Genomic DNA, 18,728 nt, shown 5'->3' on the forward strand with positions numbered 1-18,728 from the left:
TATCAACTGAGAATATATTCTGCCTCACTCCACCATAACATTGCACAGATTCAAATCAATCTAATTTAAAGAACATTCCCACAGGAAACAACTAACCCATTTACTAGCATAAATGATTTACACGATTCTCAATAGCAACGCTGCACAACGCCATTTTGTACGTCACATCACCAAACAACATATTACTTACCCCAAAAGCAGAAGGGCCAACTCCCTTTAATCACACACCGCTCAACATTAGCACACACATTTCCCAGTATATTGTAGGAAGTTCTCTTTTCATTTTGGTAGGATATTTCTGTTTTTTCATTTCCCTACAGTTTCACAACTCAAAACCAGTTCAAAAACTGTTTTATTTAAAAAGACCCAAATGTCCATTTCATAAAAACCTACAGTTCATGACATCAGAACAACGTTACAACGTCATCTACTTCAGTTCTAGTAAGAAACGATTCTGCATATTCTTTAAATAGAGAAGTTTGTCAAAGAAAATAGCTTTGAGATACTTTACAACACTTTTATCCGCAAAGGAATGCTGGAGGCTTATGAAAATATACGCCTGCTCATTTGCATTTCCCCTCCAGTGGGGGAAAACAACAAAAAATGCAAAAGTAGTGCAACAGTTATGTTCCCCACACTGAAAATCCCAACCAAAAACAGGGACTGACCACCACGGCTTGAAAAAGCAAAGTGAAAGCCCATCTCAAACACTCATGAGCCTAAAGTTTCTGCCCTGGAGTAGGGCGGGTCCCCCTCCCAGTGGGCTCACTGAAACCAGAAACATCCTAGACTCTTCCAATACCCCATCAACACTTTATCTTGTTTGCCAATATAAAACTACGAGCTTAGGATCCAAACTCTTTCAACTTACCTTATGATAACACATACAAGGAAATGCTAACGTGCTCCCTTGGATACCAGTGTGTCAACAATGCACTGTCCAGAATCATTTGCTTCTATAACATAGTCATGTTACTTTATGTCCAACCATGACACACAGAGCAATAAAGCAGGTTTCACAGCAAATAAATATTCCAAATCATCAGCAGATTTGTATCATTAACTGATACACAGGCAAGAGAACATACATTTTTCCGTGGGTCTTGCAACAAAGTAAGCTTTATTATAGTCTGTTCAGTACAGATTAATGCTATCTAGACCTACTGAGTGCAATTTGGCACACAGACTAACTCCTATGTCGGTTAAATTCGGTGACTGATTCCCTTCACACCATTTAATTTTCCATCATAAGTCAAAGCCTCATTGCTGCAGCCCATGAAGATGTGTGTCTCAGACGGAACACAGCAGCAGGGAGGTCCAAAGACACCAAAAGTCACCTCCTTGCCCTCCTCCAGCCCGAAGCATTCCTTTGCAAGAACTGGCTTTTGCACTAAGAGAGGGTGCAACTTCCCCAGTACCAAACAGCAAAAGCATGCAGCTATGGCCAACCACGGCAGTGGGGCAAGGTAGTTGTTTTCCAGGGTTTTCTTCTAGTTTCCTCTTAGAGCAGCACTAGCCAAACCCCTCAGACAGCAGCTGTGTTACAAGAAGTTACAGCAGAAAGAGTACTGCAAGACATCACAGAATCAGCTCTTGCATTGGTTCAAACTGAACGTCTTTCACCCACTGCAAAGACAAACCTGGAAGTCACGGCTAAGCTGCAGTGAAAACAGGAAAAGCAGCTCCATTTCCTCTTCCATACCAGAAGAGCACCGCTGATGAGGGTGGAGAGGGGTAAGGGAAATACTGTTGACCCTCTTCACCAAAAAGCGCATTTCAAAGCTTGCTGCGTGGTCCTGAGCAGCCTGCAGTTACCTGATTGAGTTCTTCCATGACAAACCCTTCCGAAGCACCAGGTGGGTACTGATCGCTCCCAGAGCTGCGGCTCCAATCTGTGCTCATGCAGAGCAGTGTGGTGGGTGACGGGTGCATGCCCAGAGCAGGCCCTGAGGTGCAGCCACTCGGGAACTGCCCCCTGCCCTGGGTACCAACAGGCTGCCTACAAGCCCAGTGACACCTGGAGACAGAGACAGAGACATCCCTGGCCCCCCGGCATGCATGCCTAGAAGAGTCGCTCCAAAGTTCATCTCTATCTCCACTAGAGTCATTTACTCCAGAGACAGAAGTATTTCTCAAAATAGAATACTCAATACCACCATTCTCAAAAGTGTTTATTGATCTCTGCCCAGGCTTAACAATATATTTGACTTGCTGAAGCTGTACTTAATTTCTTTGTCACTATATTGCCTTTCCCCCATCTGCAGTCCCTTCTAACAGTTCTCATTGTAAGTGTCAATTTTCTCTTTACCATGTGGAAAGCTGGAAGCGCTCTGCATCTAGCAAGCCATTTCTGAGAAACATCACTGTTTCCAATTCTTTTGGAAAGAAGCATCCTGAAATGTAGGCAAATGTAAGGAGATAGCTCATGAATTACAGAATCATAGAACGGTTTGGGTTGGAAGGGACCGTAAAGATCACCTGGTTCCAACTCCCGTGCCATGGGCAGCCGCACCTTCCACTTGACCAGGTTGCTCAAAGCCTCATAAATCATCGTTTTTTAAAAATTACCATTCTGTTTTAAGGTACTTTGAGATAGTTCACAACTATTTCATACTTGAGTAGCTTTGACAAACAGGAAAAAGTATTCCGAGATTAGAAGTGCAGCCTACCTACTGCCTCAGAAGTTTACAAAACAGTGCAATCTGCCAGCATCCCACACATTTTCGTGTAAACTAAGCCAGCACAACTTGGATAAAAAAGAAATACAAACATAATAATTAGTTTATAAAACCCCCATTGAGCCTGTATTTAAGCAATGACTTTAAATAAGAAACAATGTGGAAATCATGACTGACAAGTCAAAACAAAGTGTGTCTTGCTGGTTTCATACTCTGTTTTCTACCGGTAGTTTCCTTAAACTCAGTCATCTGGTAAACTAACACACCTGTATGAGGAACTAAAACAGCAATTTGGTTTGGAACAGGCTAATGCAGAGAAAGATGCTGCAATACAGTTTGGGTTTCACTTACAATATAAGAAGCCACCCAGTGATGAAACTTGGAGGCAGGGACAGAGGGAGTAGCTGATCACACTTTGGCACAAACCCATTATACTCCAACTCGTACCTCATAAAACTCAATGCGGCAGCAGAAGGTTTAAGCAGTAGGGAATGAGCTTAAGGTTATTTTTTTATATACATTTTTCCTCCAAAACAATATTTTAGTCGCAAGAGACTTTACAGGGTAAAGTTATACCCTGCAAGGATAAATGAATCTGAAATTGCTTTCAAGGAATAAATATTTGTCTGAGCCCAGAAAATGCAATATATCAAAAGTGAAGGCAAGCAGCATATTTCAGAGTATTTTACCAATGCATTTACTTGAGGGTTTATTCTCTTCCATTTTATTCTTCAATTTAGACAGCATTATTTGCTGTTATTGTTAATTTATATCCTTTCATTCTGACCTCCATTTTACCTGTGTGGCATTAGGAACATAAATGCATGACTGTTTTAAAACCAAGAAATCCAGATGAAGTATCCACGTGAAAGTGCTTTATCAAATGAAGGGAATTGGTCCACATACACGTATGGACAAAATCTGCCTGCCTTCTCACCTCAAAGGTGGAATAGCCTGGAAAGGTGTGACTTCAGGGAAAGAAGCACCTTCAGTGTGCTGCAGGAAGAAAAAAAGGAAATCAGTGTTAACTGTCGAACTTAAAACTTTCACTTCCTTCACAGGTAAAGGATGAGATTAAAGAGATTAAAAAGATGTTCCCAATAAAAAGAAGGGAATTTCTAACACATTAATAACCCAAAGGGAAAGACCTCTCTGTACCAGTGCCTAAACAGCAGTATTTAAGAAAGAAAAATGCTACTGCATGCAAAGAAGCGTGCCAAGATCAACAGGAACATCTTTGCAGCCAACATTTCCCTCGATTTGAGTGGCTCATCTTATCCTCGCTTGGCTGTACTGTGAGTAACCAGTCATCACAGCTAAGGGAAGAACACAAAGAATTTAAGGGAAGAAATACAAGTGGGACTGAGCAATTCAGTATCTCTAGCACAGAAACTGTGTTCCTCATTAGGCCACAGCCGAGGTGTTAATGGTCCTTCTGACTGTTGCTTCTTGAGGGTTTTAAAAATATGTAGAAAATTAAAAGACTGTAAAAATTCTTGGCTCCTAGAAGCAATAAATGAGGAAAAGCCGAGAAGTGCTGATGTAACCCTGCTGTTAACTGGTAATATAACTTAAACAGGAAGTTTCACGCAGGTCTTGTATTCCTCAATCTGTCCTATTTGCCAGGCTGTAATTGCCATCCTGGAGCAGTTATAAGCCAGAGAAAGCATACATCTGGCTACAGCTGTCAACAAAGAGCTTTTTAAAGTTAGATTATCACCAAAATTGCTGGGCAAATAGCAGTGTTCTCTATATATGGCTCCTAGTATAATGGGAGAATCAAAAGTAATCCCAATTGTACACTGCTTTTTAAGTTTCAATTACCTCTTCTTTTAATTGATGCAATTTTCTAAAACAAAATTAAAATTAGTGGCAATAACCAAATAATAGTCTAAGCGGATGAAGGTGTACCAAGATACTCCCGCACTTCTATGGTGTTATCATTTTAGACATTTGCTTCCACATTCCCCTCCCTCTGTCCTTATAAGAAGAAAAACACGTCACCACGTTGCATGGCAAAACCCAGAATGCGGAATGAAGCGAGCCATCAAACTTGAGGTAGAAAGAACAGCAATCGGAGTTGAGGTATCTTTTGCCTACTGCAAAGTTACAAGACAAACAAATAAATGGGAATATACATTTTAGATGTGAAAGTCCTGTTCCACTTCCAGGTACTGAACCAACTCTGGACATGAGGGGAGGCTCTTTAATGACAAAGGGCTCTGGAGTCAATTATTCACGGGCTATGGCTCAGCACGCCCCCACGCCGCTTACTCCCAAAATCCATTCTCTTCCCTGGGACAAATAAAGACCAAGGTCAGAAACACAGTAAATGAGCAGCTCTCACCAAAACACTGGATCAAGAACCAGCCGCTGCCTTTAAAAGAGTGCACAATTCATTGGAAGAGCTCTACGAGATTAAGAAAGCGTAGAAGCAAAAACTGCTGGTGCTTAGTTTGGCTACACGTTAGGCTACCACTGCGCATGGGACAGCACGGTACAACACGCAGCAGAAATGTCTTCTGCTACGCCTAACAATCAGAGAAGAAACAGCCACGCAACAGAAAGAAGAAGAAAATACAAGTACCAGAAACAAAAAGTTCACCAAAAACTGGAGGAAATATTTCTTCTTTAGAAGGATGCAGAGTTAAGACAGAAATGGAGGGTGCACAGATGGTAATTAGCACAACTACTCAGTGGAAGACAAACTGAAAAAGTTCAGGGCATTTGAAACAGCAGAGCCAGACAGGTTGTCTGCGACTTCAGAAAGCTCCACCATATGAATTGCATCTCCTGCTGCTGCAGTAGTTTCAAACGCTTCAAGACGAGAATGATATCACCGATTACATAACAGCAAATACAGGTTTTTAATTAAGAAAAAAGGGTAAAAAAAATCTCGGCAACTAAACTTGTTAGTCTGTATCCAACGCGTACAGAGCTCTGGAAGGGAAGACCAAGCTAAAAGACACACGGATCAATGAAGAATTGGCAAACACAAGACGAGTTCGCTTCCCAAGACCAACAAGCACCAAGCAAACAACAGCTTTTCAAAACATTTCTACTAAGGCAGCAACAAGCAAAGCAGATACAATCCTACTCCCCCACCATCAGAACTACAGCAATATATGTGGCATAATATCATAGGGGTAACCACCACAAAGAAAACCAGAGCCAGAACTGGTTTGAGGAAAAACAGGAATAGAGTTGAAAAGGAACAAACCTGGAGGAGGAAGACCGCAGAGCTCCCCTAGCCAGCATCACAAAACCCACATAAAGCCCTAAGGAGCATAAAGCAGACAAGTGGCTGGGTGTCACCCCATAAAGCAACTCACACCTAAGTTGACGTCTCTGAGCTTTTAAGATACACCTGCCTTGTCGCGTTTCAGGTTTTAGGAGAGATTAACTTGAGTGTCCATACAACTCAAGTGGGCTCTATGTGATCAACCAAAGCTAACAGGATCCTGAAGGGCTGAGAGTACAGGAGGAAACACACAGCACAAGTGCTTCCTCAGTGAGGCCAATTTGGCCACGACCAGGCTGATTAGGGTCCGGCCCCAGCCCTGACAGTGATGTACCCAGACTCATTTTCTGACTCAGAGTATTTCCAAGACATGTTTGACACTACCCCAAACAACAGGAGGGCTCCCTGCCCACGCGCTCCTGTGGCCCTACAGCCACCGTGATAAGCCTGCTGCCAGCCAGACATGCTCTGGACGCACACTCCAGTCCAGGAGATAGAACTGTACTCTTATCGGCAAAGCCTGCAATTTCTACTGACTTGGTATGATGATGAGATGTACACGTACAGGTCTTGCACACAACCAAACTGGATGCACAGAGCACACCGCCAGCTCAGGCTCTGTTCCATACAAACCACTTAACCAACTGAACGGGGCAAGGCTGCAGCATAGCTACTACTAGGAGGAAGAGACGCAGTGCTTGCTGAGGACTCGAGAGCTGCTCAGTTTTTTTTCCCCACAAAATTCCTGTATTTCGTAAGCTGATTGGAGAGCAAGAAGAGAGAACATCAACTCTTCCTAGCATTTCCCTAAACAGCTTCCTCAGCCCTTAGAAAAAATGCTTTTTCCACTACAACTCTTAAGATAAAACCTGTTTGGTTTAATCCTTGGGAATGGCAAAATCGCATACTACATACACTGCTCAAAAAATCCAGTTAAGTTTGTCATCAATTTAACAAGTTGTTACGTGCAGAAAATCCTCAACCTCCTAAACGGAGCCTAAGCTCGCACCTTTTCAGATGATGCTAGGAACAAAGCAGATCTCACAAGAGGAGAGCGTTTTGCTGACTCTGGGAAACTGCAGACAAGAAGCAATGCAGCCAATTTCTCTGCAAAACACACTGTGGAAGCTGGGGACACCAAGGAGGGCAGGAAACTGCTTAAACAAAAGGGCAACACTGGCACAATAATAAATAGGAATACGCGTGTCTCAAATCAACAAAGATCGTAAATGAGAGCTGCAAGATTTCGAGTAATCAGCCCTAGACCAAGAAGAGAAGAGAGAATATTAAACATGATGCGTTTTGCTTTGTGAAAGGAAATTGTCACTGTGGCAGCTGCAGCAGCAGCCAGGCATTCAGTGACCCAAAAGGTCCCTTAAAGCATTATATTCCTACGAGAACTTTAAAAACAAATCCACTTGTTGATTGTTTGAACCTACTCGGATGAAGCGCTTTTCTAAATGACCACTCAAGAAACACAAAGCAACATGGAGCTTAATAAGGAACAGAGCAGAGCAGGTGACCAGAGCAGAGCCATCAGCAATGCTTTTATCGGAGTCCGGCACATGAGGCTGTCTAATAAAAAGCGATCTCCTGCAAAGACCCTGCCAAAAGACCCTTTTGTTTGTATTTTAAAGGCTATGTCCAGCGTTTCATGTTCACTTTTTCATAGCCTTGTTGCAAAAATAGCAGGGAGTTTTGTTTAAAGCAAATTCTGTTTCACATACCTATAAAAAACAAAATGAGAAATTCAAACTTGCATGATTTTAAAGAGTAGGGTAACCCTTGCTACGGGAACATTTGAACATTTAAAAAATTGATACAACATCACTTTAAAAAACAAACAGCAAAGAACAAGGGGAACAAGACCCATTATCTGAGGATGATTTGAAGAGAGAGATCTTGCTCCTAGGAGTTTTTCCTCCTCCTCTCCAATTCTAACCATTTCAAAAGGAGTCAGGGTGCACAGCCCTCTCGGAGCAGATTAAAATCTAATGATCAATCTTCTGCCATTAGACATGCTTTCCTAACTTAGAGCCAGCATTCAGCCTCACAGTTGAGAAGCCCTTCTTTGTTCCTAACAACTTCCAAAACCGATTTTCTAGATTTTGAGTTCCTTATTATAAATTATTTCAGAGTCCAAAATTCATTAGTTGTGCTTCACCAGCTCCCAACTGATAGTATTTAAACAATATAACCAATGCCTTTGAGCTCTGATACTTCTCTTAAGTAGAGAAAGCAAAAAAGGCAGGTTATTTTTTTTTTCCCTTTCTGTATAAGGTGACAGAAGCAGAACAATGCACCAACTACTGGTTGCGATAGGATTGAAAGTGTGGGAAAGAACCCTAAAAATATAAGAGCACATCTTCATCTCAGCAGAGCTTACTTTCAGTTGTTCACAAACATTTGAGTACATGGCCTGCCTGAAATTACATGAGGGACAACGCCTGGGACGTCTCGTTTAATCTGAAGTATCCACACTGCAGTTCATGTTTCTGTAACAGCTCATTACAGCACGATGATTCCTAACGCTGTACATCATTTCAAAACACTAAAAACCACTCGGTACCACAGAGCCGTTTAAAACTTCTTTCTCGGGGGTTCCTACCAGTACATAACCACTCACAGCACTGAGTCGCGTGTGCGCAGGGTACCCCTGCCCACCTCAGTTCCACGGTACTGAACGCACCATTTCACACTGGTGCAGGCAGCCCCTACGCGGGGACCACCACCTTGCAGTTAAAGCGTAGTCCCCTCTCCTGCTGGATGTAAATCAGCTGGCACTCTCTGGATTGTGAAGTTCGGCTACAAAATCTTTTCTGTCTACAGCTCTGCCCTTTTGAACTGTATCCTTTGTGTAACAGTAAAGGAGAACAGCAAGCACAGATGTTAAAGTGATGAAATATAAATGCATTATACAAACCCGCTGCACAGAATTTAGCGTTTGTTCTAAAAGCAATAAGATAATGCAGAACAGTTAAAGTGTCCAAATAAATGGTTCCATCCTAACCACGGGAGAACAACTCGCTGCCAGGAGCTCCAGATCCTGTGATGTGTGAAATGTACAGATTTTGTTTTCTAAGTAGCTACATTTGGATGCGTATTTTTGAAGTAGAGAAACTGTTTTACTCAACCTCTAGCACTGCTTGACAGACACGACACTGTTATGAAATTGAGAACCAGGTTTAAATGTATATGTAGTTATTGAAGAATGTGCAGCAAGACAAGGCTGCCTTACAGCTCGACAGAACAGGCTGCGGCAATCAGACTGAGGAACTAGGAGCATCTGAAAAATCTTTACGTTATATATATAAATGTAGGTTAATCCTTCTTGCCCTGGTATCGGTAATGCTCAGGGCAGCTACACTCCTTCAGTGGCTACTCCGGGTTTTATCTATCAAAACATCCACATTAAGCTGTTCCTTTCCACGCAAAAAACTCGCCATAAGCCCAGGAACGCCACCATTTCTCAGGAAAAGAATACACGTTTATGAACACCAAGCACATAGACACATACCAGCTCCAATCTGAGCAGAGCACACAGAACAAGAACTAAAAATTCCTCTACGGCTCTTCAAATGATTTAGAAATGATTTAACCCTGCACAAGTGGATATACCCATCAGCCCATGTAAAATGAGAGGTACTGTTGGAGCCCCTGACCCACCTGGAACTGCAGGTGTGCTCCCCAAAGGCACTGCTCCAGAATACAGAGTGATCCCAGGCTGCAAGTTCTTTCCAAAGTTCTTGAACCCCACACCCTCATCAGGAAATGGCATAACCAAGTGCAAGAAACTGCCTCAGCAAGCAGCCTAAAGGCAAAACCCTGCGTGGTTTGCTTCAGCGGCCTCACTGCTTTTGACAACACAACCCTACAATTTCTTCTTAGTGCATATGGGGAAGAAAAGAAATAAAAGGAGCAACTCGGTAACTTCTAAAGTCTGGTGCTAGGGAACTACGTGGCCCTGCTATCGGCGCATCAAGACATCTACGCCAGCAACAAGAAGCATGCTATTCTTAACCCTGCAAAACTACTTATGCTAAAAACAACGAAGGGATCAGAAATAGGCTGCCAATTTGTAGAGTAAAGCCTTTCCCCCACCCTTCGAAGAGCCTAAAGCAGCTGTAGTCAGCCTCAAGAACACAACCAGGGTGTTACATTCATCATTTCTTACCAGTTCCCTTCTACAGTCTCTCTCCTCTCATCTGCTTTGAGCATAATGTTAAATCAAAGAGAACGGAGCAGTGGGGAAAAGGAAACAGTGTTTCTACAGATGTGAATGTCATGTAAATGTCAAACCTCATGTTAAAATTTGATTAGGAGACTGAAGAAAGAGAAACAGTATCACTACAAGTAAACTAGCTCAGGAACAACAGTCTTAGCCTGCCTGCTTCCAACATAACCCTAGTGATGCATTCCATTATTCTTAATTTTCCATGTAATATTAAGCTGTAATTGATTTTGCTAAAAGATCATATACAGCAGTACAAGAACTGCAAACAAATGTTTGTTGACAAGATGGATCTACACAATCTTAATACCAAATACCTTGTGTGCTGCGCCCACAGCTACACTCACTCAGTTCATCAAAAGTTTCATTTCTTTTGCATTACAAATAAACGCCCATCTACACAGAACCACCGGGAGCACACACACCCATTCTCCTGTACCTTCTGTGTCAGGGGAAACAGAAAGTGGCTTCACACTGAAGCCCAAAAAGAATTCCAGCAGACACTAAATGAATGCAGAAACTTTGGGGCCAATTCACTACAACTTTACCTCAGACAGGTAATATTTTTTCCAAGACTGTACAACACCACTCGAAACACCTCAAGTATTATCTGCTCTTCTCTCAGTCTTCCCACTGAGTAGCTTCAGTTCTGCTCGTTTCAGAAGGCTGGACATCTCCCAGAGCACCTCACGTACTTCAACGGCCCCAATAACACGAAGATGCTCCTGGCACAGGAACAGAGACGTGTTTGTGTGCAGTGGCACGAGAAATACGTTAGATGAACTACAGCTATTGGGTTTAACTACAAACCGAATACTTGCTTCACTCTGAAATACTGAGGCAGTAGCACTCCCATTAGCAAATGCAAAGTTACAAGAAAAAGAATTCCAGGCACGCAGCACTTCTTTCATCACCACCACCACACAGCACACAGGGACTCCCTCTGGCACAACCAACGTCAGTCCCAATTCAGGTCAGAAAGAATCTCCAAGCAGTCCAGCAGTTGCCCTGACCTGGTTACTTCCTACGCAGAACACAAATCCTCAGTCCCAGCTTGCCTTGGTGTATGTGCCCCATGGAGGATTGATTTAATTCTGTACTAGGCCTTCACATTTTATTTACCACCCAAATAATTTGCTAATCGCTTGCACAGAAGTGATACAAGGACATCTCCAGAAAGAACCTGGAGTTTCATGCCCCTGATGACACCCTCTGTAGCCGACAGTCCAACTCATAAACTGTCTCTATCTCAATAACTGGTGGGAGGGCAGGAGGACCTAACGCCCATATCTCTGACCGATGGCTCCCTTCAACAGGGGGCTCCCTTAAGAGTTAGAAGGCTTTTATTTTCATAATATACCTTCAAAGATATTAGAATAGACATCAAAGACTCCAAGGGAGATTATCGTCTCCACCAAAAAGAGTGCTATTAAGGGATTTTAACAATCCTGCATCCTTTACATTCAATGAGGCAAATCTAGGCACTGTCTTGCCCTGCTTCATTATAAGCAGACAGAAAGCAAAAACGGATGCAGATTGCAGTGTCAGTGGACAAAGCCTGAATCAAGCTGTTCGTAAAGTACATAATGGATTGATCTGTTCAGTAGCTTCAGTCCCACCAGATTATTCCAGACTACCTTCCAAGATGAACAAAGACCATTGCAACAGCAGGTCAGCTTTTCTGATCCTCCCATAACTGCCATATTTTAATCTTCCCTTATCCAGATAAGCTCCTACATAAGTCTAGATGAACTGCTAAGAGGAGGAGAAACACTGCTCCACACCAGCCTTTCAACCCACTGCATTTTGGTTCCTGAGTTGGCTGCCAAGCAGAAAGATACCACTCTGCGACAGAGGCTGCTGCAGAATTCCTGGAGGCTGGATGCTCTGCTTCTGCTCTGAAGTGTAATAGAAACTGTGGTTTGAACAGCAGTGAACACCATCTTATTCTCCGGAGTTTTTCAAAATACAAGAGATCTTTACAAGCTCAAGTTCTGCCTAGTGGTTCACCAGTTATAAATCCCATTTTATTAAAAAGTCTACAGTTTTAAAAAACAAAATTCCTGAAGCAGCCACCATCCAAAATCACCAGGTGCATTTATCCAGATCTTATTCAGTTTTAAGTACTTATGTAAATAATCTTGTTTCACTTTATGTGCTAAAAAAACCTCTTTTTTTCCAAACTGGAAGTTCTATTCTCATGCAATGCATTGCTCTCAAATCTTAGTAGGAAAGATAAAAAAAAAATTAAAGAGAAGGAAAGGAAGGCTGCTGAAGAAGATTATCCACTGCCCTACGGTGTATTTGGGGAACTACAGGGGGGAAAAAAAACCTCCAGGCTAAGTGAAACAAGTGAGCACTGGAAAGTTCCCTGACCATCAGAACTGCAGCGTTTGTTATTACAGACAGATTTATGCTAGTCGACACAAGTAACAGAGTTAAGACTGATCTTAGAGATGTAAAGATGTTATTTGCAAAAATTAAATAAATAACTAAGATCTCAAGAGATAAATGGATTCAGAAAACAGCTGGCGCTTCTTTGAAGGAACAAGTGCTGTGCAGGGTCCCTCGCTGGCAGAAAGCTGCCTAGGGCGTGTACATGTGACCTCGAGGAATGAAGTAGTCCAAGACACTCAACATCACAAACTCCCCAAAGCCTTAAAAATCAGTTAGTTTACTTCAAAACAACTCGCATATTTTTCATTTCACTTTAAGATATTTTAGGAGGAGGCCATGTGATTCTCTGCTGGATCCCACTTGGGAGCTTGTATTCCAGACTACGCTTACTTTCCATGTGCCGGAAGACGAGACTTCCACTCGCGTCACACAAATAGGCTTCAGCAAAACCTATGCCAAATCACAAAACTGGTTTGCAGCTCATCCTGATCCTCTTACAGCTCCTCCTGTGTAAAGGTTCTCTTCGCACCACCAAGAAACCACAGGCCCAAAGGACCGTTCTGATGCAAAAGAGGGAGAAACAGCTATTGCCTTAAGATTGCACATGGTAACAGTCAACAACTACGAGAACACATAAATATTCAAGTACTACATAAGCCAAACCTTTGTGGTGCAGAGACAGAACCCAGACTTTCATGTTTCTACACTCTACAGAAATCAAGTATTTCTTTATTAATACTTTAAGACTATATAGGCTTTCATTTAGCACTTTAACTTCTGCTTACCCATCTACCACTTCTATTTGACAAAGCCTAAAAAATAAAAACAAAATTCAAAGGCAACACTGTAATTCTGCATCAAGTTGTTCATTTTTCCTTGTCACACACACGGCACTTAAGCTGTCAATATGCAATTCCATTAGAACATAGGTTTCATTCCTAGCTTGTGTTTACACTTATTTTAGATGTAACAACAAAAATAAAATATACCATATTCTAATTACTGCCACTGTGCTGTCGCACAGCTATTTTTTTTTTTATTTTCCAAACTCACGACCACTGCTTTCAGACAACAGCAGAGAATAGACACGAGTTATTTCATGCGGTCAGATACACCACCAGACATCAAAGATATCCAAGGAAGTTATTTCAAGCTTTGATATTCCTCAAAAACTGAAAGGAAAAAAAATAAGCTATAAATCCAGTTTCCCAGATGAAGCACAGGTCTGTTCGGTGGAGACTCTTGGGAATCAGCGCTTGCCATAGTACTCAACAACTCAAACACTTGTCAGAGTTAACCAGTACATATCTATATACGCTTAACTATGTAACAGCAATATTGCTAAGTGAAGCGTGGACTAGCGCAGCACTGAAACATCGCCATTTTACTGCCGTTCAGACAGAAACTGCTGGCCCAGCATGGGTGAGGCCTTTCCCAGCTTCAGCTGAAAAGCTTCCCAGCTCCTCTCCATCACTCGCCTCTCCCAAAGATCCCGTTCCCAGTCAGCCTTGCTGCTACCACAGATTCCAATAAAATCAAATCAGATTAAACAACTACTCTGGGCTAATGGTAACCTAGAGGAATTCTCTGACCCAGACAGACTCAGAAATGTCCAAGGTGTAGCATATCCCTCCTCATTAGGGACCAGAATGACTACGGTATAAGGTTACACAATCCCATAGATGTTGATAGAAAATGCACAAGATGCAGTTAAAAGAAAGCTCCATCAAAATCACTGAGCTCAGACCATCAGAATACTCAAGCACTGGGTTTATTTAAAGCATCTCTCTTTTCCTTCTGACAGGGAATAATTAATTTCTCTGTTTACAAGAGATTTATTTTCTCCACAAGGGTCATGAAGAAGGTCCTTCACAAAACCATTCTGACCATTACTCTAAAATACATCACTGAAATTTTAACAGCTCTTGTAGCAATTAACATACAGCAACCTGCTCCCCTGACAGGCGCTTGACTCAGGAAATACCCCTGCAAATAACAGCCAAGACCGAGACCCACAAGGAGAGAGCACAGTCTGCCCACGATCAGCCCTGTATCGCTGCTCATCAGCCATCAAAACTTGGTGCTGCTATCCAAGTAGTACCCCTTTATTTAACTAGAACCGCTAGCTTGGAAATAGGGGGGGCTCCTACTTTGTGTGATGCAGGATGAAAGAAACCTGGAGTCGCACAATCATCCAATGGCAGAGAGTTAACAACGCCTGGGTGCTGCAGGCGAGGCTGGGGACCGGCCAGCAGCTCAGCAGGACTCAGAGTGCTCCCACACGACAGCTCACCAGACACCTTACACAGGAGCATCTCCCTCTTGCCCAATGGAACCAGCCGCCAGGTGGGAGACAGCAACTACCGAGACAGAAGTACCATTTCTCAAGATACAGTGCGAGGGAAACGAAGGCAAAGAGAAAATGCTGTCACCAACTACTCAAATTGCACTGCCATGCTGGGATCAACATCCATAATTTTGTCAAAAGCATCAGACAAAATTAAACAACGGAGAGGTAAAAGACGGCAGTTCTACATCCCAACCAGAGGAATAAATCACTAAAAGCACTCCAGTGGTTGTGCACTGAACCATCATTTGAAAACAAACTAAGAAGAAGCATCTTTGTTCTGTTTGAAAAACGTGACTGGGAACAACATGGATGAAGAAAATGAGACGAACAATAACCTGACTTGCAGGAAGGTTCTCTAGTTACCACAATAAGAAGTGTATAAAATGGACACATTAAGAACCCTCCTTCCACCACCCTCCCAGATCCTCCAGAGCGCTATTTACACGCTCAGCCTTGGAGCCTGGCTCTTAAGCCACTCGCTAGAGAAAATGGTGGGTTTGTGGGTTTTTTTAATAGCAATGTATGCTAATGTGCATTTCTGGAAAAACAGATCTATTTTATCACAAATTCTCGTCCAAATCTGACTGCCTAACCACCAAAATAATAAATAAACACAACAATAAAATGAATGGGCTGTATGTTTCTCTTCTATTAATTATTCACTTCAGCAAAGGCAGCTTCTTTTTATTTTAGAAAGGACTCGCTACCGCCTTACTGCAATAGCTCCTGAAGCTGTTTTATCGGGAATATTTTTCTCCTTATACCCTTCCCAGAAGTCCTCTACCAGCTTTTATCAGTCAGCTTTGTCTTTTTACTCCAGTTTCTTCTCCCAACATCTCAAATGGTTTAGAAAATGAAACGGAAATGAAATGTAAGAACTAAATAAAAAATAAGCTAATACTTTGCCAGTGACAGAAAATAACCGTAGTCTTTGTGGCGCTTCACTTTGAAGTTTCCTCTGTTTCTCTTTTTTCTTTGCCCTTCAGACTGCACTATTTCTGGGAATTCATTTGAACCAAGGCTGTCTCTCTCTCTGTCGCAGGGCATTCTCTTGATGACAGACAAAACAGGCTGGGGGAAGACAGCCGTCCGCAGCCCTTCCTCAGGCGAACATCCACTGCAGCAAGGCACGTCTGTTTGAAGTTCCAAGCAGAATTAGGAGAAAGCCCAGGGTTCCTCTGTTCACCTTGAGGCTACAATTCCAGTCTTGACACTGCTAATGTAAACTTCCAATAACAACAGCACAGTAATTCCCAGTTTGAGCCAGCACGGCTGAGGCAGGAGCTTTACACAAAGGCAAGATCCTGACTGGCACCCAGCTCCTCACTGGTCCGTGCCCTCCTCACAGCTATGGCTTCCTAACTGAGGAATGCTACTAGCCTACCTGGGCACCCGTGGCCCTCAAAGCCTTCTCCAAAGAGTTAGGCGGCAGAGACAGAGTTCCTCCAACAACCTCGAGCCATTACAGCCTCCATCTGCCCTTCCAACTCCGCCTGGAGGGCAGAGGCTGGCTCCCTGCTCACCCCTTCCCAGGGCTGGGGATTTGCTTTGTCCCAGCACCTCCAACAAAGATCATCCACAGCAGCCAAAGATTCAGGACAGTCACGCTGACCAGGTGGAGCCTCTAAGAACAGGAATGGAATCTACAATGGTCCACGGCAAATGTAGCCACCCTACAGCTACAGGTCACCCTTCTCAAATGCTCTCATGGCTTTTTCCTCTTCAGGTGGATCCAGAAAGAAAACCCTTCTCCCTCACACACCCGAAGTTATATTTTGTACATATACAGGTGTCATATAAAGGTCAAATATATTATACGTATACGAAAACTGCACTATTCTAAAGGGCTTCAGCCCTTACTCTGAGATTTCTACCCTGTAATTAAAAGACCTTGTTCTAACTTCTCTGTTACAGCTTGAAAAAAAAAAAATTCAGTCAGGTACGCGTCAAAGAACAGCGTGTAATCCTAACAGGTAGGAAACACATAAACCCACTGCCAACAGGATTACACCAACTGCCCAAACTGCCAAAAGACAAATCAAATCCAACTACCGTTGAGTTAGTATTTTTTGTGAAGTCTCTTATAATAAACCACTTAAGCCTCTGAAGTCACACAGGAGCATCTTCTCTCCCAGAGCAGGCTTTTTAGGCATTCAATACAGCCTTCCCCAAAAGATTTCATATCAACAAACGCATAAAATAGATTGTTTTATTAGCAGCAAAATGAACGATATATAAACCTGTGAGGTGCTTTTTCCCCTTCATCAATCAGTTGATTAGTTATTTTTAATTAAAAGAGGAAGGTCTGATTGAAGAATTTTGAGCAATAGTCCTTTCCACTTCACTGTTTTCTGTGGTTCACACACTGCATTCATAAACTATTATTAGGACACATTTAGTAAACCCGGTTTTAATCAAGCAGCCTTTTGGCTAGATCCAGCTTTCAAGCTTGAGTTACCCATCTGCGCACCGATCTCTGTAAGCACGGAGAAGCACATTAATTGGCTATTAGTTCAGTTTTCAGCTACACATTCTACTTTTTAGGGAAAACTAACTGGTTCACACAAAAGTAATGCCTCATTTTGCCAGGGTTCCGTTAAGTTTGCTTGAAGCCTTGATAAAGATCCAAAAGCCACCATGATGGGGTAAAAAGGGTTTGTTTGCCAAACCAGTGGGTTGTATATCAGGCTTACTGTTACAGCTGCACTAAGTGATCTAAAGGATCCTATTTTTTAGGCAGTATGTCCCACTAAATACAAACCTAACTTCTGAAGCATACAAGTCCCAGTAGCAATACACAAGGAACTCAGAGAAAATTTATTTTTAAAATTGAGGGAAAAAAGTCTGGTCAACTTCCAACTCTTGTCTGGTATCCGTTCTCTTAAATAAACCCTGGTAAAGTCTTACATCCCCTAATCCAGTCCTCTATCTGCTTCTGAAGTGCAACACTTCACTCCATGGTACGGTTCCTAGGCACCCACCCAACACCACGGCGTAGCCGTCTCTGCCAAGAGACACCCCTGAGCCGACAGCCCCGAGCTACCCTACAAAGGAGCAAACGCAAACACATCACGGGTACACAACACAGCAACTCAGACTTTGTCCTTCGGGCTTCCATGAGAGCACAGAAAAATCAGTGCCTAAACAGACTTAAGAAACCCCACACACATTCACACAACCAACACGATGCTTAGCTAGTGGATGGTGGACAAACAGACAACAGTGATGCTCTCAAAAAGCAGACTGAAACCCTCTATCTGCAAAACACACATCGGATCAGTACTCACCTTTGAGAGGTTTAGGAGGTTGCTCCCATTTTCACAAAGGTATTAGACACGTTCATATTTTTTCCAAACGCATGTCTATGTTGTCATTTGAAAAGTGCAGAAAAAGTACTCGGTATCAGGATGTGAAGAGTTGCACTACCGACCTACAAATAGTGATTTACGCCAGCCTCGTCTGACTCCAAGTATCTCTTTACTCATCTATGGTCTTTCTCTTGAAAACGAGGTATGAATAACTACAGTCACTGTGCCTTCCGGAGGGTGCCGTGAGGGGCTCGCCGTACCAACAGCCGCTGAAGCAGGAGCGGAGGGGCAGCAGTCCCCAATCCAGGAGTGACCTGCCTCAAATTTGTGACCTGACAACAGGTTTAAAGCAGGATGGATTTCCACACTATTACTGCACGTGCTGGGCTACGGATGCAGCCAGACTCGCTCCTGCTGCAGCACCAATGCGTTCCCGCTGCCTCCTTAGGCACCTCATTTCCATTATGTGATTGACGAACCATGCAGATTGGGCTCTGCTGGGAAGCAGGAGGAGAGAGCATCT

At 42.9% G+C, this 18,728-nt stretch overlaps 1 protein-coding gene across 1 annotated transcript in view; it reads right to left on the reverse strand.

The window, feature by feature from the left end:
- The window catches only part of PCDH15 (protocadherin related 15), an 855,028-nt gene that overhangs the window by 822,929 nt on the left and 13,371 nt on the right, over positions 1 to 18,728 (reverse strand). The gene's annotated exons all lie outside the window — the stretch shown is intronic.

This window comes from Cuculus canorus, chromosome 7, assembly GCF_017976375.1.
Source record: "Cuculus canorus isolate bCucCan1 chromosome 7, bCucCan1.pri, whole genome shotgun sequence".
Classification (NCBI taxonomy): Eukaryota; Metazoa; Chordata; class Aves; order Cuculiformes; family Cuculidae; genus Cuculus; species Cuculus canorus.